The 24,618-nt window shown below is 48.4% G+C and overlaps 1 protein-coding gene across 2 annotated transcripts in view; it reads left to right on the top strand.

Moving 5' to 3' along the window:
- The window catches only part of DNAH7 (dynein axonemal heavy chain 7), a 1,167,586-nt gene that overhangs the window by 685,989 nt on the left and 456,979 nt on the right, over positions 1-24,618 (top strand). The window lies entirely within an intron of this gene.

The raw sequence follows: 24,618 nt of genomic DNA, 5'->3' as shown, positions 1-24,618 counted from the left end.
TTTAGCGTGGTTACTCTGAGACAGTGGTATGCCACATAGTCCCTGTAAAGGCTGGAAGGGGGTATCTGTACTCCTGCTCTCTATATGGCAGAGTAGAGGCACAGAGTACCCCAGCCAAGATTCTACATTTGGTATTGTGGTCGAGCAATCAAGGCTTAAGCTCTCAGGAGGTGATGCAGGCTGGTTCTTAAGTACAGTGTAGTCCCCAAGCACCCACAAAGGAATGTCCACACATTCTTTATATAAATAATGTTCAAATTAGATATACAATCACAATAACACACTTTGTGCTCCAACAATTCCAACGATTCTAAAATGGTAAATATATACATTTTCTAGGTGGTACCACGATTAATCTGATTCCATTAAAATACATCAACTGTACTCAGTTCAAACAACACACGAATCAATACAGCAAAAGATATCAACCATATATGCCCCTACCACTAGGCACAGTTCTGTATGAGGATCCCCCCACCTGGGCAACCTGTAAATAAAGATATAACACAAGCCCAGACCTTAAATTGCCTACCAGAGTCTTATTTGCCTCCCTTGGCCCTCCTCCTGCCCCTACCAGCGGAGCTAAGAACTTTGGGGTCATCTTTGACTCCACACTTTCCTTCTCCGCACACATCTCTGATGTCTCCAAAAAGTCTAACTTCTTACTGCACCTCCTTAAAGGCACTCTTCCTTTCCTCATCTTCCCTCAGAAGCTCCTTGTCTCCGGGGGCGCTGTTGAGCAGCCAAGCAATATGGCTGCTTAGCCGCCGAGCTCCGTTCCTGCCCACCAGAATCTGCTTTATATCGGCGCTAATCCTAATCATCCCCTACTACCACGGCTACGATCCTGCTGCTGTTGCTTTCCTCTCCTCGTGCCCGAAATCCGGGGTGGAATCGGAGCTGGCATCCTGAGTATCGGGCGCCTGGGCCTGCGGCGGCATCCGGCCTCCTTGCGTGGCCGCTCTTGCCCACTGCAGCGTCGGCTGCCGGGACGCTGCCGCGCTTCATCTCTGGGCACCGTCATCTGTTGATTACCCGCGGCCCCCTGGCTTTGGCTGGATCCTCTCCCCCGCGTGTGCCGGGCGAGGCGGGGCCTTGAGACACCCGCAGCCCTGGTCGGGTGTGTGTGGCTCGCCCGCTCGGTGCGGCGGCTTCGCCGGCTGCCGGGCCGATCCTGCGGCCGTGGACTGGACTGGAGCCCCGGCGTCCACTGGCGTGCGAGGGCGGCCCCCCCCGGACTGAGAGATCCCGGACCGCCTGGACTGAACGGAGGGGCGGCGGGACATACGCTCGGGGGCCCGAGAACACGGGGACACCGTGTGAGCGTTCCTGCTTCGCCCATCACCCACGCGGCCTGCAGTAATAAACGGAACTGGCCCCATCGACCCACGGAGGAGCAACCGACGCTTCCCCCCCCCTGTGGCGCACCTGTGCCGGACTTGGGGACACTAGACTGTCAAATAGCTTCGGCGGTGGAGATCCCGACATTGGCCCTTGGTTGGCCGCAGCTCCCGCGCCTGGTTGGCCGCAGCTCCCGCGCCTTGTTGGCCTCAGTCCTGCGCCGAGGAACGTACGGGTCCAGCCACCCTGAAGGCTATAAGGTGGGTGTTCGTGGCTGTTATATGCACCACCGAAGGTCCCCCATCCACCCCGCTACTGGTATTGTGCCCACAGTGTTGGAATACAGCCCGGGGGAGACTGCCTAAACATAAGCCTGCTCCACTCTCCCCCAACTCTCTACACCCACGGTGCGTGGGGCCCCCCGCGCTCATCCCACTGGGAATTGTCATCCTATCACTAGTAGGGGCCCTGGCTGAATGGACTCCACATACGCATGCGCTGGGAATCTCCCACTCGGAGCTGCTGGTTCCAGGAGGCGGCAGAAGGGGGAAATCATCCCCACTATCTAAACGCACGCGGCCTTGAACAATTTCGTCCGTTGGACCCTGTAGTGACACTCCACCTGCGGGCACAGGCATACTCCTAGCGGCTTTCTCCGCCAGCATCGCCTGTGGCCGCGACGGGACCACAGTGCGATCCAGCACAGTACGGTACGACCCGGGCCCTCTCCACCACCTATAACGCTGTATTAGCCCTGACTCTTCCCCAGAAGAATGTCTAACAGATCGCGGGCCACTAACAAGGCCGGGGCTATGGACAAGTTCGCCAGGGCGACACCCAGGGGAGACCAGGCATCATCCGCGACAATCCAAGAGGAAGGCGACCTCCTGCCAGACCCCCCTCAACCGGACTTGGCCACTATGATGGAATCCATGGCTAAAAACTTTGCGGCATTCCATGAAAAACTGGATGATATTAATGCGAATGTAGCGTCATTAAGGGCTAAGCTTGACCAGCACGGGGCCAGGATTACCGAAGTGGAGCAGAGGACAGGTACCACTGAAGACAACGTGCATGTTCTGCAAAACACAGTGACAGAGCTCGTCCGAGACATGAAACAGGTCAAGTCTAAATGCGATGACCTCGAATCGAGGTCGCGGAGAAATAACATTCGCATAATCGGGGTCCCCGAAACTGCACTCAAAGGGCAAATGGAACTAGCGGTGGAAAAACTCATCAGAGATCTCCTGGATGACCCTGAACTCTCGCCATTCTTCACGATCGAAAGAGCTCACCGCTCCTTGGCACCTCGACCACGGCCAGGGGACTTCCCCAGACCTATCATAGCAAAACTGCTCAGCTACAAGGACAGGGATCATATACACCGACTGGCCAGGGAGAAGGGGGAATTAAGGTTGGACTCGCAAGTAATTAGGATCTTCCCCGACTTTTCAGTGGGAGTGCAAACGGAGAGACGCAGATTCATTGGGGTGAAGAAAATGCTACACGATAGGAAGATTGAATATGCTATGCTTTCCCCGCATGCCTTAAATTCACACATCGTAACAAGCTCTACTTCTTCACGGTCCCGGACCAGGCTGTAAAGTTCATAGAGGCACAGATTCCACTGACGGAGCCGCCTGAGGTCCCGATGGACAACAACTAGAACTGGCCGCTGTCCTCCCTCTATGAGCTAGTCTTGATACCCGTTAATAAATGCATCCTTGCTCTGTAACCTTATGTATGTTAGCCGAACCTACGATTATGTGGTTTATTCAAGATTCGTATCCAAACTGGTGGGCGGAACGGCAGCGGTAGCCCCCACTGCAGCTGCAATTCCTGTAGAATCGAAAAGTTTGTGTCTACGCCCCTGTTGGGCTTTAGTTCATGCATTGCCAAGTTGGGGTTGGCATCCAGTGGTTCATTTCAGGGGTGGGTACTTACACACTGCTAGTTGGGACAGGGCGGTGAGGGCGGGGGGTTGGAAAGTTGGGGTAGGTTACATTCAAAATGGCGCAGGGGTTCAGACGGGTTACACACGATGGCAACGGTGCAACATGGCAGCACTCATGGCGGTTACCGAGGGCTGCACCTTTACCTGGGATGTCCCGTAGGCTGCCTACATGGCGATTAAAATGATGTCATGGAATGTACGTGGCCTGACAAATTTCACGAAATCTCGCAGGATTGCGGCCTACGCACAAAGACACGGGGCCAAGGTTCTCCTACTGCAAGAGACACATGCCCTTAAACACCTATCGTCGAACATTGCACAAAAGTGGGGTCTTAATAGATATTTCACCCAATACTCCACCCAAGCCAGAGGGGTCCTGACTCTCATCCACAAATCTGTCCATTTTACCCTCCACTCATCACACATTGACGCAGAAGGCAGATATGTGATCCTGCATTGCACTTTGGCTCACGAACAATGCCTACTGGTCAACGTATACGCGCCCAACATTGACTCCCCCGAGTTCTTTGATGGAGTGATGGCCATACTCATGAGATACATTGACGTCCCCATAATATGGGGAGGAGACATGAACCTAACACTGGACAGTTTACTAGATAGGACGACGACCAGTCGCAGACCCACACCACGATCGACCAAACGTCTCCTCTCACATATGGATTCTCTCAATTTACATGATGTATGGAGGACGCTCCACCCCCACGACAGAGACTACACTTTCTATTCCACTGTGCATGACAGTTCCTCGAGAATAGATCTATTTCTACTCTCTGGCAGACTGGTGGGGAAGGTCTCCGATGTCACGATACTTGCTCGTACGCTATCCGATCATTCCCCTGTACTCCTACAGATTCAACTCGGTGACGCAGTGCCGCCGAGACCCCACTGGCGCTTCAAATCCACCGCCCTATCAGACATTGTCTTTAAAGCCGAGCTCCTATCCGATATAACTACATTCTTTGAAAAGAACAATACAACTGATACACCCTTGGGGACTCGATGGGAGGTGTTCAAGGTCTACATCAGGGGGATGTGCATCTCTAGAGAAGCTGGGGCCCTGAAGACTATAAGGCGGGCTTTAACCAACTCGGAGACCAAGCTCAAAACACTCGAACAGGACTACCTGACCACGCAGTCCCAAATGACCCTAGCTGCAATCAGATCAGAGCTGGAAAAGTTTGAGTCACACGCTATGAGGGAGGTACAATACTTTACATGCCCTGCGGCGGCCCGTAGATATGGGGAAGGAGACAGGCCGGGCAGAACCCTGGCCAGGCTAGTGCGTGCTGAGACTGGTGGGACCCGCATTGACAATATCATAGATGCCAGTGGAGTGAGGCACTGGTCAGACCAATCCATACTGGACACTTTCGCTAGCTTCTACGCCAAGCTGTATGGCCCCCAACCAGAACACTCTGCCCAAGACCTAGACGACCTCCTTGAGAGCATCCCTATGACCCTTATCTCCCGAGACACCCGGGAAATATTAGATGCCCCATTCACCCTGGAGGAGATAGTTCAGGTGATATCGGGCCTCCCCAAAAACAAGGCGCCTGGCCCGGATGGGCTCACTTCCGAGTTCTACCAGGAGCATGTGGCTATACCAGCGCCTGTGCTACACGGGGTCTGGACCGAATCACTTCGTTTGAACTGCCTCCCCCCCTCCCTTAGAGAAGCCTTAATAACTGTCCTCCCCAAACCTGGAAAGCCCCCAGACGAATGTGGGTCTTACAGGCCCCTATCTCTTATTAACACCGACACGAAAATCTTTGCTAAGATAATTGCTAACAGGTTTCTCCCTTTCATGTCCCACATGATACACGAGGACCAATGTGGTTTCATCCCGGGTCGATCCACAGCGCTGAACATCCGCCGCCTGTTTAATGTGATGTCCAGAATTGACCCAGGCGCGGACTGTAAGGGGATTCAATTCAACACTACAGCTAAGTCAACGCCTAGTCTATAATACTGAATGAAAACCCTTATTGATATATCTTTAGGTCCAGTTCATGCGTTCTGGATGACTACCCCTATATAACACCCCTCTCTTGGAATCCCCCTGACCCCACTGAGCCAAGAAGTAGTTCTGTTTTGCAAGTTAAAAGGTTTATTTGATAATTTAAACAATATATATTATATCACGCTTTATAATAAATTGATAATTGAATAGCACACTTAATCTGATATGATGAAGATTAACAACAGAGAATCTGGCACTAACACACTTCTTATAATCACTAATGAGTTGACATGAAATGGATAAGGTAGCACACTGGTAAATAGGAACAAAAGAAGAAGGTGGTACAAAATGCTTTATAGAGTTCAAATGGATGCAAGGTTGAATGAATGAAATGCAGTATAGAAATACTCAATATGATTTCAACAAAACAATGTAATCACTTTTCTCTGGCAATCCCCTCCCCCCCTTGATGCAAGGCAAGGAAATGGAAGGAAGCACACAGTTCTCAGAAATGCAATCAAATGTGATTCAGTTCAATCCCAGCAAGCTTACAGAAAACAGATAGGAGTTTTGAAAACACAGGCCCAAATGCTTTGATATGTGCTAGCAATGGATGAGAAATATGCTGGAAATGCTTTTTAATTCCCTTTCAGAGGTTCAGGGTGAGTGGTATCTAGTTAATATTAGTCCAGGCTCACACTAGCAATGATGCAGGGATAGTTAGCAGGTTAAACGAATTTCTGGCAAATGGAAAGCAAACAGCAGCAGTTTTTACATGTGAAGAAATTGCAAATCGCGGTAAAATTCGCGGATGCGTGTTCCGCGATTGCGGTAAAACTATAAGGGGTAGGAATGCGGTTCTTGGTGCGATTCAAAGCTACGATTCTAAGCTATCAGAGGAAAGTTACTGCAAGTCTCTAGCCCAAACGGTCGCGGAGATATGAGCGATTTAATAAAGGTCGTTTTTGGGTTTGCAAATTTCAAAAGCTCAAAATGACAAGTGCAGCTTGCAACTAGAAATGACAGGTGACAGCTAGGAGGCAGTTCTACTTAGGTTAAATAGATTAAATTAGATGAATTTAAACTAAGAGATTGGTTCTACACAGTTCTGCTGGGTACTCACACTATATTCTTGAATTAAATGGGCCTCATCACGGATCTGGTCAGGGTTTTAGACTGGGCTCTGGTCACTCTCTCTGCTGGTCTGGGTCTCTCTGGGTACAGCACTGCTTTCTCTTTGGTCTGGTCTCTTAGTACAGCACTGCTTTCTCTCTGGTCTGGTCTCTTAGTTCTGGATAGATTGATGAATTTGAAGTCTGGATCTCTGGATGTTGTATGGAGGTAAGTATGGATTTTTCCGGCAGAGCGTCCCGCTGCAGATGGATTTCAAAAGTCCCTATCTGTCCTGTCTGTCTGCTTTTATGTGTTTAGAATGTGGGTGTGTTCTAGCATCACTGACCCTACCTCTCTCTCAGCTTCTAATTGGTCAAACTTCCATTTATCATTTGATTGGGGAATGAACTGTGAGTCAGAGTGATGTCATTTTACAGCCTGCAGAAAGTCCACTCCTCCTGTCAACTTACACACAAATCTAGATTTGAAACAAATACATATTTGCAGAGGTACATATTGTTTTAAAATCATATGCACCCATCATGCATTACAGGAGGTATCCCCTGTTCAAACTCTGCTCTTCCTGGGAGCTTGCATTCAGAACTGGCACATATTTCACTTTTTAACTGATTTTGCAATTTCTGACATGGACCCAACTTTACATACATGTGTGCAGGGAGTAGGGACATTAACTGATGAAGTTTCAGATTTTTAACATGCATACATTTAGAGTTATATCCACTTTTCCGCTGACACCCCCCCTGAACACGCCACCGGGTCGAAAAACCTCTTAAAATGTGGGCAGAAAAATCACAAGAATTATGGTGTCATTTATAAAATTTTCACATGTCCGCTCTATGAGTTATTCATCTTTTTAAAGTTATGTTCTGGCTCCAAAGGGGTGTGGTTTACCCTCAGCACAAGGTTGAATTTCTGGTTCTTTCCAGTTCTGCCAAGCCAGCTTGCTCTCACAGGCAGTGCCCCTCCCAGCTTCTTCAGGAGGAAGCCACTTTTTACGACGTCTGTAATAAACCCTTTGCTTGGGTCCAGGAAGGCCCATTGTTCAAGAGGAAGCCATTTATGATCCTCTCAATAAACCCTCTGCCTGGGTGAAGGGAGCTTTGTTCACTCTCCTGCAGAGCACAGATAATTCAATTATCAGATAGATGGCATATCCTTAGTGTGGGCAGCAAAAGGAAGGTTGGCCTGGGAACACAGTGGTGACTCAAATTTCCCTCCTGATGGGGGTAGTTGCCAGGCAGAATTCAGTTCCTTAAGCCGGGTTTCAGATAAAATGTCACTTTTTGTTCCCCAGTCTAAGTCAAGACATTTTTTTACATATGCAGCTATGATGCTGATTCTAAGTTTAAACTATGACATTTAAACAATTGCAACCTATGTGAGACTCAAAAGTAGGTCACTCAGTCAATTTAAACATTTTCGATTTTAGTGTCTTTAAATCCAGTGCAACTTAAACTGCTGACTCCATAGCTCAGCCAGTTTTGTTATAAGCATTGTTCTGGGCTCTTCATTTCCCAGATTTTGTAGGCACACAAAACTCCATTCTACCAAATGTCTGCTGGTGTTCAGTGAATATTTTGCACATATTGCAATGTTTGAAATAGGCACTTTGGCTTGCCTTCAGAGAAACAGAGTGGTTTTAAAACGCCGGCTTTTGGATAGTGGTGAGTACTGGTACTGCACCCATTTTTGGGATTTAAGAAATGAATTCCCCACAATTCTAGGTTGCATTTGGCAATCAGCATTGCCATTCCCAATGGTTTCAGACTACTGTGCGGGTAGTCCAATGGTGGTTTTAGGCAGTGTCCTTCTGTGCCCATAACATCGGCAAAAATGGGTGGCAGCCTATTCTTCCTGCATTTCCCTGTGCATTTTCTGGGAAGCTCTGGCCATCATGATGTTTTCATGTCAGTACTGCACAGTTTTGAGGTAGGGCTAGGATGCATGGGTAAATACATCCCACAAGCCCCCCTCTTGCGATGCCCATTCGGTTTCACTGATGGGACTCGCAAGATCTGGGATGTTTCCTCATCTTCTTCCAATAGATGGCACAGTTCAGCATCTTTTCCTCCATCCGGTACTGATCGATCAGTTCTCCTCGCCGGTCCTGATGGGAATATTGGGCGGTCCACTGGGCCCATTGGATCTTCGTTCCCGGTCTCCGTATCATCCTCCTTGGCCCGTCTCCCGGTTTTCTTTCTCCTAGGACGACAAAGGAAGAGCGGCAATACCTACTCATAGACGTCTTTCCACCACTGTTGAGATAGTGGGGCGGCATATGCATTTTATCATAACGAAACATTACATTCTTATTTTGAGAAAAAAAAACAATATAACTAAGAGACAGTTTCATACAAATCACAGTATGTTAGAGACTAGATGTGGTACGTTTTATGATTGGAACTGAATTAGTCTGAGACAGTACCCGCTAGGATTCCAGAGGATTCCTCCAGTTGTTGCAGAGCGTGCCTGGGATGGCAACACTTCAACTGGTTTATGTGGACCCACTTGTCTTCTCCCTCTGCCGAACCGCCTTTGGGGATGCGGATCTTGTAGGCCACAGGGGAGATCTTATCGACGATCTCAAAGGGTCCCTTCCATGTAGGCAAAAATTTGCGCTGCTTGGCCTGGTTCCTTTGGAAGTTGTATAGATAGACCCGGTCTCCCACCTGATATTCCTTCCTGGAAGTTTTCAGGTCATAATGGGTCTTCATGCTATCAGCCGATCTTTCTAGATTCCGCTGAGCGTAAGCAAAAGCATGTTGGAGGTGTTTCCTTAAATTCTCTACATACTCATGAGTAGTGGAGGCGTTTATCAGTGTCTGCTCTTGGGTCCTGTAGAGCAAATGCTGAGGAAGCACCATCTTGCGCCCAGTCATCAACTCAAATGGTGACATTTTGGTTGCAGATGAAGGGGTAGATCTGATGGCCATTAGGACCAGAGGTAATCGGATATCCCAACTTGGCCCAGAATCTGCCACAAACTTCTTTAATATGCTCACAATTGTCCGGTTATATCTCTCTACTGCCCCAGAAGAAGCTGGTCTATAAGCAATATGCAGCTTTCTCTTGACCCCCAGTATCTCCCACATCTTTGTCATTACTTCACTGGTGAAGTGGCTACCTCTGTCTGACTCAATCCTTTGAGGTAGACCAAAACGGGAAAAGATGTGGTTAATCATCAAGGCAGCTGCAGTTTCTGCCTTGCAATTTGGGGCTGGGAGACATTCCACCCACTTGGTAAACAAGCATGTCACAGTCAACATGTACTTATTCCCCCTAGCCGAGCGAATCACAGGGCCTACAAAGTCGATTTGTAAATCTGACCATGGGAGTGTCATTCCCCTCTTTTGTAAAGGTGCCCGGTGCATGAGGGATGTCGGCTGAAATTGTGCACACACAAGACAACCCTTCAAATATTGGTTGAGGTCCTGGCCCATGTGTGGCCAGTATGCAACCTCTCTTAAGATTTCCAGTGTTGTGTGAAACCCCCTATGACCGGCGGTGGCCGCATCATGGGCGTGACTTAACATCAGGCTTCGGAATGAGGTAGGAACCACCCACTGATCGTGGCCAGCTTTGGATTTCCTTACCAACAAACCGTCTTGGATCCGGAACATTTTTGGACATTTCATCAACACTCTTAGGTCCTCTTTCCCAATGTAATCGGTATCCGTCAGGGGAAAGTTCTCAGGGTCCTCAAGGTGCTGGTAAAATTTACCAATAATTGGATCCCCCTTCTGAGCAGTAATCAAATCAGCATCAGGGGTCTCCTTACTCCATTGTGCAATTGAAAGGTCGTTGTGAGCATTTGTCTGGGACCTAGTGATAGCAGTGACCTGGATTTCCCCCAACAGGGACTCAATCTCAATTAGATCCCCTTGGATGGCTCCGGTTTTGGCCAGCTGATCAGCTAAGTCATTTCCAGTTTTGTCTGGTCCCTCTACTTTGAAATGACCCTTGATCTTTTTCCAATAGATGGTCATCTCATTCGAGGTGACCAAATCATCAATGTTTTGGATCAACTTCCCATGTTTCAAGGGTTTGTTGTTAGCACATAACATGCCTCTGGTTTTCCAATTAACCAGGTGCTCCACGAACCCGTTCCGTACATAATCCGAATCTGTGATTATGACCAGTTCGTGGAGTTGATGCTGGACAGCAGTGAGGATGGCTTGATGCACAGCCATCAATTCTGCCACCTGACTACTTCGGGGACCAATTTTGTATCCGGCGGAGGGTTCTGGGGACTCATTCACCCATGCATTCCCTACGCCGGCCACTAGTTCTTTCTCCCCGTTGTTGTCAACATGGTAAGAGCATCCATCCACATAGACAGTGGGCATTCCCTCACACTTGTCTTCTTCAAAGACTTTGTGTGGGGAATTAAGGTATGCCTCCATGTTGTCCTTTATTTTTAGACTTTCGTCCTCGAGACAGTTTTCTCTGGCACAATCATGCAAGTCAGCCAGACCTTGCGCGAGGGGACTCTTCTTGTTTTGGCCATATCTGACCTCCACAGGAAAGCCTTGCATTGACAGAATCCAGGAAGTAATTCGGGAATTACTCACATTTCCGGCCCGGATTCTGTCACTTTGGAGATATTGCAGAGGCTGGTGTGGAGTCTCCACTATGATGTGTTCCCCCTGGATAAACGGGCGGTAATTCTTCAATGCCCACACCGTTGCCAGGAGTGCCTTCTCACAATCGTTGAATTTTTCCTCCACAGAGGATAAAGTTTTGCTCGCATAGGAGATTACTTTATTGACCTTGTCATGCTTTTGATATAATACTGCCGTCAAGCACGTATTAGAGAACCCTGTCTCCAGGAAGAACTCCTTGTTTCTGACCGGGTAAGCTAGGCAAGGCGCTTGTGAGAGGCTTCTTTTGAGTTGTTTTACGGCCTCGGCTTGTTCTGGACCCCATTCCCACTTGACCCCCCCTTCAGGAGATGAATCAGGGGTCTGGTGATCTCTGCGTAGCCCTCAATGAACTTTCTGCTGTAATTAGTCAGTCCAAGGAGGCTCCTTAGTTCCCGCAGAGTTGTGGGGTCTTTCAGTTTCTGAAGTGCTTCCACTTTCTTTTCCTGGGGACAGAGGCCCTGAGGAGTAATCTCATGCCCCAAGAAATTAACACGGGTTCTACACCACTGTGCTTTCTGAAAGGAAAGTTTTGCTCCGGCGGCCCTCAACTGTGTCAGAACATAACGGATCTCCGCTATGTGTTCCTCCACAGATGAACTTTTGATGAGGACATCATCTACATAAGCCAGGTTACCCCTTGCACCCAAGTCGGGCATGGCCTTGTGTAGAAAAATGTTGAATTCATTGCCGGAGTTGAGGTATCCGAAGGGAGTCCGGGTCCATGTGTACTGCTGGCCCCCAAAGGTAAAAGCCAGCTTGTATTGGTCCTCCCTACTGACAGGCACAGTCCAGTATCCATTGGTCAGGTCTATTGCAGTGAATACCTGTGACCCCTGGATCTGGGCCAGCCCTTGGTCAATGTAGGGCAGAGGCCATCGAGAAGTATGGACCCGTTTGTTGAGCTCCCTGAGGTCGGCACAGAGTCTCCACTGGCCGTTTGGCTTCAATATTCCCAGCACCGGATTATTGAAGGTGCTGTGGACTGGACGGATTATTCCCCGGGACTCAAGGTTCTTAATTATTTCAGTAAGGGACTCCATTGATGCGAGAGGCAAGCGATATTGCTTCACAAACACAGGAGTCATGCCAGGGTCCATGGGGATTGTTGTTGTGTGGATGTCAGTGCGACCACAGTCATATGAGTCTACCGCAAAGAGATCTTGGAAATCCAAGAAAACTTGTTTCAACTTTTGCTTCTGTTCCAGAGTCACACAGGCATCAGCTAGGTTGACTCTCTCTTCCACCATCTGCCTGAAGCCTGGAAAGACTTCTGGTTTGGCTATCTCCGTGGCCTCCTCCAGCTGGGTGGAGAAGTCCCTGGTCAGAGTGCTGATTTGGACCGGAGGCTTCAGGTGGGAAAGGCAGCCCTCATGTACCTGGAAGATCACCTCATCCCTCCTGAAGTCACACGTCACATCTTCCTTACCATAGGGGCAGGAAGTGTACACCAGGAAGTTCCCCCCCATGCCGGGTGAAAATCCTGTCTGGTGTTGTATTGTCCTCACTGTCACTGTCAACACAGTCCTTGGGGATTGGTCCTAACAGTTCATTTACAAGATCAATGGAGAAATGTCGGTCATCAACCGCCATTCCAATAATGGTGCCTGCGGCTAGAGTAATACTCTTTAAGTCGCTGTTATCCACCTCTATTAGAATGGTGTCATGTTCTATGTTGACTAATGGAGTTGGGTTTACCCCTAACCCTTGCAGTTGGAGAGAAGCATTTAGATGTATGTAAGCATCAGGGTTTTGCAAATATTGTCCTCTTTTAACTTTCACTTCCAGGGAGAATTGTCGGGTCCTTTCTGGGATGGTGACTTCCTCTTTGATCTGAATTTCAACTGCATAAGGTAGCAATTGAGCTGACCTAAATGCTTTTTCTGGATCATCAAAGCCCATGGGATTATCCGCTAATCGGGACCAAGCTTTGAAGTTTATTAGGTCCAAACTAATGGCAAAGCGATTGAGAATGTCACTGCCTAAGTAAAAGGCGGCAGTGACGTCTCGCACGACCCAACAATTATGGACTATGCTCTTGTTGCCAATGGAGATTTTGAGCATACACCTGCTTGGCAGGAGATGTTTTGAATTGGGTGCTTCCAGGTCCATTTCCCATTTGTCTATCAGTTTGAAGGTGGGAATGGCTGGATCTTTTGGAAGTTGGCGAAACATGGCTTCGCTGATGAAGCTCTTACCGTTGTTCACACACACTCGAGCGAGAACAGAGTCCTTCCCATCATTTAACTGAAAAGGGATGAACAACTGCTCTCCAATTTGCTGAATCTCAGCCAGGCTCTGAGCTGATTTCACATCTTTCTGGACTATAGGAGTGGGAGTTTCTGATTGTGGATTAGTATAGAATTTCAGAGTGTTTCCTTCCAGCGTGGAATACCACTTTAGACTGGAAGGAAGGTTGATTTTCAGAAATAGAGAGGACCCCCCATCACCAGTCTGTTGTCCTACTGCTATTACTGTCACGTCTGGAATTTGGTTGTTCTGGAAGTGAAATTGTACTTGGTCAGATTTTTGTTCAACCATGTGGCAGGTGCCGTTTAAACTAACATGGTTGACACTCTGTTTTAATTTTATTGGTCGGCTAGTCTGGGTCCAGAGGACCTTGTTTACACAATCTATTAGGGGTGACAACCTTCTCAGGAGGTCATTCCCTAGTAAACAAGGGGTGCCCTCCGGGGTCACAACTATGACCGGGTGTTTCAACTTATGTCGCCCAATTTTTATGTCCAAGTCTGCAGTCCCCTCAACGGGAATTTCCTTCCCGTCAAAGTTCTGTAGTTGTCCAGGAAGAGAGGTGAGAGGAATTTGGTAATTCTCTCCCCTTCCTGCATTCAGTTCGTCAAAGGCCCTTCTGGACAGAAGGGTAGCTTGAGATCCAGTGTCCACCAGTGCCGAGATTGTACCCTGCCCCTGTACTTGTACCGGGGCATAATATCTTCCCTCCTTCTCCTCAAGGGGGCACAGGTAATGTACATTTTTGGACAACTGGTGGGCTAACTTTCTGGTTTTGGACATCGCGAGAGAAGAATTTTGGGCAGAATTCTGTGGAGAGCCTTGGGAATCTGAAAGAAAAAGTTGGCAACTGGAGATCAGAGCCATTGTGGGTTCCCCTGGTTCCGGTTCTGGGCCGCCCCCCCCTTTTTGGAGGCAGTCACCAGGATGGGTTTGAACCAGGGGATTTTCTTGCTGTTGGTTCTGGGATGAGATAGTGGGCGGCGGTAGCTCAGTCTCCACATCTCCCCAGTCTGAATTTGCATCCCTGGGGACCCATTTTTCTTTGGGAGGAGTTCCCCCCTCTTTGAAGGCGAAGATCCTTTTCCCAGGATCCTCTGAGGATCCCTCTCCCTCAAATTGGAAGATCTGTACCTCCTCCTCAAACTGAGTCTGTTTGGGTCTTTTGTTTCTCCTACCCCCCCTCTGCTCCTTAGGAGGCAGACTTTCAGGGGCAAGAGATTTTGTTTCCGGTTCCTGGGTTTCCAGGGGCTGTTTACAAGTAAGGAAGGAAGCTTCCTCCAAGGCTTTACACCCCCCTTCCCCTTGTGCCTCCTCCCTGGGAACCGGTGAGTTATCGGGGTGCTGCCCCCGTCATTGTTCTGGAGCACCAGGTCCAGAGTTGGGTGCGTTCTGCGCCGGCACGCCCATCTGAGGGTTCTGCTGAGCCCTCAGTATATGACCCATATCCCGCGCCATGTTTTGAACCTGGCGCTCTAACTGGGAAACCCGCTCAGGCTGATACGGGGCCCTGTTTTCTCCCCTGGGCTGATCCCGGGAAGGGTAGCTGTCCCTCCTCTGGTAATACCCCGGGTTGGGAAGATTTGGGTACCCCTCCACCCTTGGCCTCCCCTCTCCCGGATTCAGTGGTCTGGGCTCAGGGAATTGGGGAAAGAAGGATGGATGGTTTTGGGGCTGAAAGTCGGGAGGATATCTGGGGAAAAAGTTCTGCCCAGGGTTTGGTAAATTTCTGCCCTCCTGTGGGAAGTTCGGAGGGAAGTTCCCTGGGTTAGGTGCTTGGCTGGATCCCCCCCCTTGGGCTGGAGGAGTCCACACATAACCCAGTATGGGTCTGTTACCTTTGTAGCGAGGACTTACATAGTCAGGAGAGCGAGGGACCCCATTTGTGGGGCTGCCTCCCTGGCTCCCTGTCTGTGACTGGCCCGAGGACCTTCTGGGCCTAGCATTATTAGGTGCAGGTAGGTTTTTAGGCCCCCCCATCTCCAGATCCAAAACGGGGGTGACCTTTACCTCTGCCACCTTGACAGCAGCAGGGGTGCTGTTGGCTTTGGGGTTTTTCTGGGCATTGCTTTTATTTTCTATGGGCTTCTGCACCTCATAGATCCGGGTAGCCTGTTCAATGACCCAGTCTAAAGATCTTTTCTCATGAAAATCTCTCACGAGCTGGGTCATTATATATTTGGGCAAGGCATGGAAAAATGTATTGACAAACTCTCTACTATCTGTGCGCACCCTTCTGGTGGTTTGCGCAAAAGCACGCTTTAACTCCTGCACAAATTCTCGTGGGGCCTGATCCTCCCCACATTGCAAATTGTAGGCCGCCTTGCGAGCCTCTTGAGGATTTCTGTGAACAGAAAAATGTTTCAGGATGGCCGCCTTATAGGTGGACCATCTTAAATGATTTTGGTCCTCCAGCCCCGCAAAGAAACTGGAGTATTCCGGGGAGAAGGTCCACTTTACATATTGAATACAGCTTTGGCTGTCCTTCAAATGGAAAGTCTCCATCATTTGTTCAAACAACTCTAAGTGCTCCCAAACAGAATACTTAGCGTTCTTATGGGAAGGCGTGATGACGCTCCTGATCGCCTTAATCTGCTTTAAGGGGTCCTTAAGCAAGGCCCTTTTTGCCTTATTGGCCTTTTTGGTTCGGGTAACCCTTGTCCATTCTTCCTCGGACTCAGAGGCACTGCTCCCAGAGGTTCCCGTCTGTTCTTCCAGGTTTTCCCGGATTCTGTGAGCCTGGGAATGGCTGGCAGAATGTGGGGACCTGGTCTCCTGTGTCCTGCGCAGTTCAGAGGAGTCTTCAGATTCCTCCTTACTGCCAGGATTTGATGGGTACCCCCTCCACTGACCTAACTGGGCAGAGGTTTTCAGGATGCCCTTAAGGGGCCTATTCTCCCGGGGTTCCCCATTGAACTGTACTGTACTTGGGTGCCCATACCCGGATGCCCACCCCTCCATTCCTGAGTGGTACTGGCCTATGAGCCCCATACTCTTAGCTGGATAGTAATCTGCCATCCCTACGGCCCTGTGCTCATGTGCGCCAGGGGACATGGGGGTGGTAGAGTCCAGGGACTGGGGGAGATGAAGGCCCCTGGGGTTAGGGCTCCTGCGGTTATGGTCAGGAGTCTCTCTTTCCCAGCGGACCTCATCTCTATCCGCCCCTGCTCCCTGTTGCAATGCAAGAGCCTGCATTTGTGCTTTCAGTTCCTCTGTTAAGGCCTTACTCGACTCTATCAGTCTCTCCTGCATCGCTACCTGTTGTTGGAGCCTATCATTGTGTTGACAGAGGGCCTCATTTTCCCTCTGTGCTTCCTGGTTGGTCCTGAAGAACTGGGCCAGTCTTTGCTGCAGGAGGGTTACCTCCTGAGCTGTGTCCCTATTGGCCTGCTCCTTTCTTGCTAGAGCATCCTCCACCCTTCTGGTGTGCTCTACCAAGTTCTGGTTTTCTTTTTGGAGGTCACCCAGCCCCTGGTGGGCCAGGTGATTTTCTTCCATTTTTCTTTTTAAATGGCAGACTTCCTGGCCTAAGGCGTCTCTTTCCTGACTAAGAGCCTGCATTTGTGCCGCCAGGTCGTCCCTTTGCCTTTGGAAGGCACCAGCTTTCTGGCGCTCCTGATCAAACTCTGCCTGGGTATCCAGGTCTTTCAGAATCAGTTTATTGCTCTCCTCCTTCACTCTATCTAGGTGGCCTTGCAGGGTGACTACCTGCTCAGCACATGCCCTATTGAAGTCTAGCTGTTGCTCCAGCTTTTTCTGGCTTTGCAGTAGGGAGTCCAAACCTTCTTGGTGTTCCTTCTGCAAGGCCAGAAATCTGGTATCCTGTTCTGACTTTTCCTTTTGCAGCACATCCATATCCTCCTTTATTTTAGTGATGTACTGTCTGGTCTCATTTTCTGACTCCTGGCTTCTGTGCAGCCTTTGCTCAGAAGAGTCCAGATCAGATTGGGCCTTCTCTAACGCCATCTGTTGCCTTTTTGCCAGATCATGGCCTTCAGCACATTTATTCTGTATGGCTCCCATGTATAAATATAAATATGCCGCTATCCTAACAATCTTGTCGTGCTCATCTTTGGCCTTAGGAGCCATATATAGTTCACTCAGGGCCACGTGTAATGGACCCTGATCTCTATATATATCTGACCCTGTTTCAGTGACCTGTTGCGTGATGGCCTGCAACCAGACTGTTTGGTCCTGGTGAGTCCATTCACCTCTCACAAATAGTTTGTGTAAGAAGTGCTCTCTGGCCATTTTCATGTCTACTAAGGTCGTCATTCTAGAGATTGGTCTCTGTCCTGACTTACAGAAGTTTGTATTTTATTTTTGCAGAACAGAACTTTTCTTGGAGTGTCCCTTTTGAGGAATGCTTCACAGCGTAATGCAGCGTGGTGATCCGACTGGATGTATGTATCCCGTCAATTAGCACACTGTATTAAGCTGCACAAGTGGTATATCTAACCCAACGTCTCGGCTCGAGCCCCCACTTTGTAAGGGGATTCAATTCAACACTACAGCTAAGTCAACGCCTAGTCTATAATACTGAATGAAAACCCTTATTGATATATCTTTAGGTCCAGTTCATGCGTTCTGGATGACTACCCCTATATAACACCCCTCTCTTGGAATCCCCCTGACCCCACTGAGCCAAGAAGTAGTTCTGTTTTGCAAGTTAAAAGGTTTATTTGATAATTTAAACAATATATATTATATCACGCTTTATAATAAATTGATAATTGAATAGCACACTTAATCTGATATGATGAAGATTAACAACGGAGAATCTGGCACTAACACACTTCTTATAATCACTAATGAGTTGACATGAAATGGATAAGGTAGCACACTGGTAAATAGGAACAAAAGAAGAAGGTGGTACAAAATGCTTTATAGAGTTCAAATGGATGCAAGGTTGAATGAATGAAATGCAGTATAGAAATACTCAATATGATTTCAACAAAACAATGTAATCACTTTTCTCTGGCAATCCCCTCCCCCCCTTGATGCAAGGCAAGGAAATGGAAGGAAGCACACAGTTCTCAGAAATGCAATCAAATGTGATTCAGTTCAATCCCAGCAAGCTTACAGAAAACAGATAGGAGTTTTGAAAACACAGGCCCAAATGCTTTGATATGTGCTAGCAATGGATGAGAAATATGCTGGAAATGCTTTTTAATTCCCTTTCAGAGGTTCAGGGTGAGTGGTATCTAGTTAATATTAGTCCAGGCTCACACTAGCAATGATGCAGGGATAGTTAGCAGGTTAAACGAATTTCTGGCAAATGGAAAGCAAACAGCAGCAGTTTTTACATGTGAAGAAATTGCAAATCGCGGTAAAATTCGCGGATGCGTGTTCCGCGATTGCGGTAAAACTATAAGGGGTAGGAATGCGGTTCTTGGTGCGATTCAAAGCTACGATTCTAAGCTATCAGAGGAAAGTTACTGCAAGTCTCTAGCCCAAACGGTCGCGGAGATATGAGCGATTTAATAAAGGTCGTTTTTGGGTTTGCAAATTTCAAAAGCTCAAAATGACAAGTGCAGCTTGCAACTAGAAATGACAGGTGACAGCTAGGAGGCAGTTCTACTTAGGTTAAATAGATTAAATTAGATGAATTTAAACTAAGAGATTGGTTCTACACAGTTCTGCTGGGTACTCACACTATATTCTTGAATTAAATGGGCCTCATCACGGATCTGGTCAGGGTTTTAGACTGGGCTCTGGTCACTCTCTCTGCTGGTCTGGGTCTCTCTGGGTACAGCACTGCTTTCTCTTTGGTCTGGTCTCTTAGTACAGCACTGCTTTCTCTCTGGTCTGGTCTCTTAGTTCTGGATAGATTGATGAATTTGAAGTCTGGATCTCTGGATGTTGTATGGAGGTAAGTATGGATTTTTCCGGCAGAGCGTCCCGCTGCAGATGGATTTCAAAAGTCCCTATCTGTCCTGTCTGTCTGCTTTTATGTGTTTAGAATGTGGGTGTGTTCTAGCATCACTGACCCTACCTCTCTCTCAGCTTCTAATTGGTCAAACTTCCATTTATCATTTGATTGGGGAATGAACTGTGAGTCAGAGTGATGTCATTTTACAGCCTGCAGAAAGTCCACTCCTCCTGTCAACTTACACACAAATCTAGATTTGAAACAAATACATATTTGCAGAGGTACATATTGTTTTAAAATCATATGCACCCATCATGCATTACAGGAGGTATCCCCTGTTCAAACTCTGCTCTTCCTGGGAGCTTGCATTCAGAACTGGCACATATTTCACTTTTTAACTGATTTTGCAATTTCTGACATGGACCCAACTTTACATACATGTGTGCAGGGAGTAGGGACATTAACTGATGAAGTTTCAGATTTTTAACATGCATACATTTAGAGTTATATCCACTTTTCCGCTGACACCCCCCTGAACACGCCACCGGGTCGAAAAACCTCTTAAAATGTGGGCAGAAAAATCACAAGAATTATGGTGTCATTTATAAAATTTTCACATGTCCGCTCTGAGTTATTCATCTTTTTAAAGTTATGTTCTGGCTCCAAAGGGGTGTGGTTTACCCTCAGCACAAGGTTGAATTTCTGGTTCTTTCCAGTTCTGCCAAGCCAGCTTGCTCTCACAGGCAGTGCCCCTCCCAGCTTCTTCAGGAGGAAGCCACTTTTTACGACGTCTGTAATAAACCCTTTGCTTGGGTCCAGGAAGGCCCATTGTTCAAGAGGAAGCCATTTATGATCCTCTCAATAAACCCTCTGCCTGGGTGAAGGGAGCTTTGTTCACTCTCCTGCAGAGCACAGATAATTCAATTATCAGATAGATGGCATATCCTTAGTGTGGGCAGCAAAAGGAAGGTTGGCCTGGGAACACAGTGGTGACTCAAATTTCCCTCCTGATGGGGGTAGTTGCCAGGCAGAATTCAGTTCCTTAAGCCGGGTTTCAGATAAAATGTCACTTTTTGTTCCCCAGTCTAAGTCAAGACATTTTTTTACATATGCAGCTATGATGCTGATTCTAAGTTTAAACTATGACATTTAAACAATTGCAACCTATGTGACACTCAAAAGTAGGTCACTCAGTCAATTTAAACATTTTCGATTTTAGTGTCTTTAAATCCAGTGCAACTTAAACTGCTGACTCCATAGCTCAGCCAGTTTTGTTATAAGCATTGTTCTGGGCTCTTCATTTCCCAGATTTTGTAGGCACACAAAACTCCATTCTACCAAATGTCTGCTGGTGTTCAGTGAATATTTTGCACATATTGCAATGTTTGAAATAGGCACTTTGGCTTGCCTTCAGAGAAACAGAGTGGTTTTAAAACGCCGGCTTTTGGATAGTGGTGAGTACTGGTACTGCACCCATTTTTGGGATTTAAGAAATGAATTCCCCACAATTCTAGGTTGCATTTGGCAATCAGCATTGCCATTCCCAATGGTTTCAGACTACTGTGCGGGTAGTCCAATGGTGGTTTTAGGCAGTGTCCTTCTGTGCCCATAACATCGGCAAAAATGGGTGGCAGCCTATTCTTCCTGCATTTCCCTGTGCATTTTCTGGGAAGCTCTGGCCATCATGATGTTTTCATGTCAGTACTGCACAGTTTTGAGGTAGGGCTAGGATGCATGGGTAAATACATCCCACAGGACGCGGTGGCGGTAACACTAGATGCCCAAAAAGCTTTTGATATGGTCTCATGGCAATATCTGTGGGCCGTGCTGGAAAATATGGGTGTGGGTCGCAAAATGACCTCTTACATAAAACTGTTATACACGGACCCACGAGCTAAAGTTCTTGTAAACTCGGTTCCCTCCTCTCCCTTTACGCTACACAGGGGCACTCGTCAGGGATGCCCATTCTCGCCCCTCCTCTTTGCGCTCGCCATAGAACCCATGGCTGATCATATAAGGGGTCGACATGTCAGTAAAGGCATACGATTGATAGACGCACCAGAGATCATCTCTCTATATGCAGATGACGTGCTCCTGTATGTCAGAAATCCTTCCACACACTTGGACCCGATCATCCGGGATATCACTAAGATAGGTACGTTCTCAGGTTTCACAATCAACTACTCTAAGTCCAAAATTTTCCCCCTTACTGTGGCAACCCAACGACCGTCTTGTGAGTACCCTCTACGCTGGTCCCCGGGTGGGGTTGGGTATCTCGGGGTACAAATATCATTAACCAAGGCCTCTCTATTGACGGACAACTACGAGGCAGTGGCCCACCTGGTCATCTCCAGGTTCTCCAGGTGGCGCAATCTACCTCTATCCCTAGCGGGCAGACTCTCTCTAATAAAGATGGTAGTGGTCCCCAAACTCCTGTATGTCTTTGCTAAAGTGCCGATCTGGCCTGGGGTCCAATACTTCAAGAAGCTCCACTCGGAGTGCGCACAATTTCTCTGGCATCCAGGCTCGGTCCGCAAGAAGTGGCAACACATGACGCTGCCTTACGACAAAGGGGGCTTCGCGGCCCCAGACCTTCGCCTATACTGGAATGCTGCACAGGCTCATCATGCCTCCCATTGGTACACGCTCCAGAATCCGCCCATACACGTAAAACTTGAGAAACTGGCGGGAGGTGGAACTAATATCATGTCCCTCCTACTGAACCGTGCTTTCCAAACAGATGCTCAGGCGGACCCGGTGTCCGCTACGATTAGAGCCTGGGGGAGCATCCTAGGCTCTGACCAGGAACAGCGCCCATACTACAAGTGGCTTCCCCTGTGGCAGTTCCCCGGACTCCCCCCCACACATGACCTGAATCTCATACGCTACTGGGAAGCCATGGGATACTGTGCCCTTGCGGATCTCTTCCCCGATGGTGTTTTCATTACCCCCCAAACATGGCGCCATGACCACTCCAATTCTCCACTCGAAATGCTGCAGTATTATAGGCTTAGAGCTGCAGTGCGGTCGATGTGGCCCTCATGCCCTGTTGAACCTCCAGATTCTCCCGAAATACAATATATAGCAAACTCCGGAGGTGCCAAAAGCATAGTTTCTAATCTGTATAAGATGCAACTGAATAACACTGCGGACAACTCTCTTAAACCACGTGAGGCTTGGGCCAGGGAACTTGGAGTTACAATCACAGACGAGCTCTGGGGCATAATGTGTACATACACACGTAGGGTCTCCCTAAGCGCCAGATTCCGCTGCATACAATTTAAGCTTCTTCATAGGCTCTATTACACACCGCATAGAGTGGCGTCATTCACAGGAACCCAGACCCCTGTGTGCCCCAAATGTAAATCCTGTGTGGCTGACCATATACACATGTTCTGGGCTTGCCCCGCCCTCAATACGTTCTGGACGGCCGTGACAGAGGCACTCTCCGAAATAGTGGGGTCTCCGGTGGCTATGGACCCACTTGCCATACTATTCGGTACTTGGGAGGGTGGGAATGTAGGGAAAATGGCAAAATTTGTAAATGTAAGTATTATGGTGGCCAAAAAATGTATATTGCAATACTGGAAGCGCCGCAATCCTCCCACTTTTACGATGTGGCTGAAAGCCCTTACCTGGACACAAATGTGCGAGGAGGAATACATTGGATTCCTACCCCCGACATCTCGTCCCAAAAACGTCTGGTCAGAATTTTGTAGCTATTTAAATGGCAGAGATTAGGTGGAACTGACCTCACCTCCCCTGCCAGGACAACCCGACATGCCACAGATGTTCTAACTTTTCCTACTGGTTTTGGCTATTTCTTTTGCTTTTCAACGCCTCCCCGCGATACCGTTATTATCAGCTTGTGATCTATACCCTGACCATGGTGGGATGCCGATAGTGCGGTTGTGTTGTTAGCTTATTACTATGTAAGATTGAACTGTGCCTGTCTTGACCTCTGTGCCAATAAATAAAAGTTTTAAAAAAAAAAAAAAAGAAGCTCCTTGTCTCCCAAGCTCTGATTCTCTCTAGGTAGGACCACTGTAACAGCCTCTTTCTAAATCTACCTGCCTCCACTCTCCGCCCTTAACAACTAATCCAGAACAGGACTGCAAGACTTGTCCTTGGCCTCAAGCCCTGGGATCGTATCTCTCCAGCTCTGAAATCCCTTCATTGGCTCCCTGTGGTTGCAAGGATTACATTTAACACCCTTTGCATTGTCCACAAGGATTTCTGGGGTCTGGGTCCAAATTACCTTCAACTATCCCTCCGTAAATACCTCCCCTCTAGAGCCCTTCGCTCCTCTACCTCCAACTCCCTCAGGGTCAATCATTTCTCAAAGAAACGAGCTGCCGGTAGATCTTTGCCTTCTGCCGGGGCCTCCCTCTGGAACTGCCTACCTGCTACCTTGAAACTTGAGGAGAACCACCTACGGTTCTGGAAGCTCCTCAAGACCTTCCTCTTCGCCTCTGCCTTTCCCCCTCTTCTCCCCTGCTGATCTGCGTTCTCTCTCAGCAGTGCTGCACCTGCCCACCGTCTGCCCTTCAGGCCCAGGTACCTGCTCACACTCGCCCTCCTGCACTGCCCCTGGCCACCGCTTGCACTGGGGCCTGTATCTGTACCCATACAGGCCCCCCCACTCTTTGTCTGCACTGATCAGATACTCCCTATCTGACTAACCTTGCACTTGGCCCACACAGGCTGCACTACCGCTGTTTCTGATCACCATATTTATTTATTTATTTTACTTATTATTTATCTTGTCCTCTCTTATGCTCTGCACTTTCCAATTTCTCTGCCCTCCCATGCACTTTCCCCCTTTTCCCTTCCCCAAGCACTTGCGCGTTCTCAATGTCACTGGGCCTAGTAAGATCGTTGTGTTTGTTCTCTCCACTGTTCCCCTCGCTTTGCCTGGTCGCGCTCTGAAACACCTGTGTATGAGCACGATATAAATAAAATATCATATCATTATTTCCCTCTAGAAAGGTTCTACCACCCCAATGTACCTGGAATAGCAGAGTTTGACGTCTGTTCGTCGACGGATCCTACTTGAGTGGCTCCCTTTAAGGCAGGAGCCACGGATCGTCGAGATCCCATGAGGAAATGGTGAACAAAAGGCATTGAGGCAGCAGCTTCGGTCCTGGCGGTGCTCGTCGATGATCGGTCGTGGAGGTCCTGCAAAGATGTGGCATGCGGTGCACCTCAACGACGATAGTTCAATGCCACAAAGAGTCTATGAAGAACTTTGGCCCAGCAAGGGCGTCGAGTCATCGTCGTCTCTGCGGTCTTCAGGTGGCGGGAAACCCACCGGCGGATTCTTCTCAGCGCGTCAACGGCCTTGACTTTCTCTGGCTGGACAAATCGGTCGTCGGTAACGAGCGAGGGAGTCCTTCCTTCAAAGTGTTCTTAGGCAAAGGAGCATGGCGGCTCCGGTCAGCGATGG

Source organism: Ambystoma mexicanum, chromosome 9, assembly GCF_040938575.1.
Source record: "Ambystoma mexicanum isolate Mex_15411 chromosome 9, UKY_AmexF1_1, whole genome shotgun sequence".
NCBI classification, from domain to species: Eukaryota; Metazoa; Chordata; class Amphibia; order Caudata; family Ambystomatidae; genus Ambystoma; species Ambystoma mexicanum.
The sequence above is the reverse complement of the archived record's forward strand: the minus strand, read 5'-3'. Positions and strand labels throughout refer to the sequence as shown.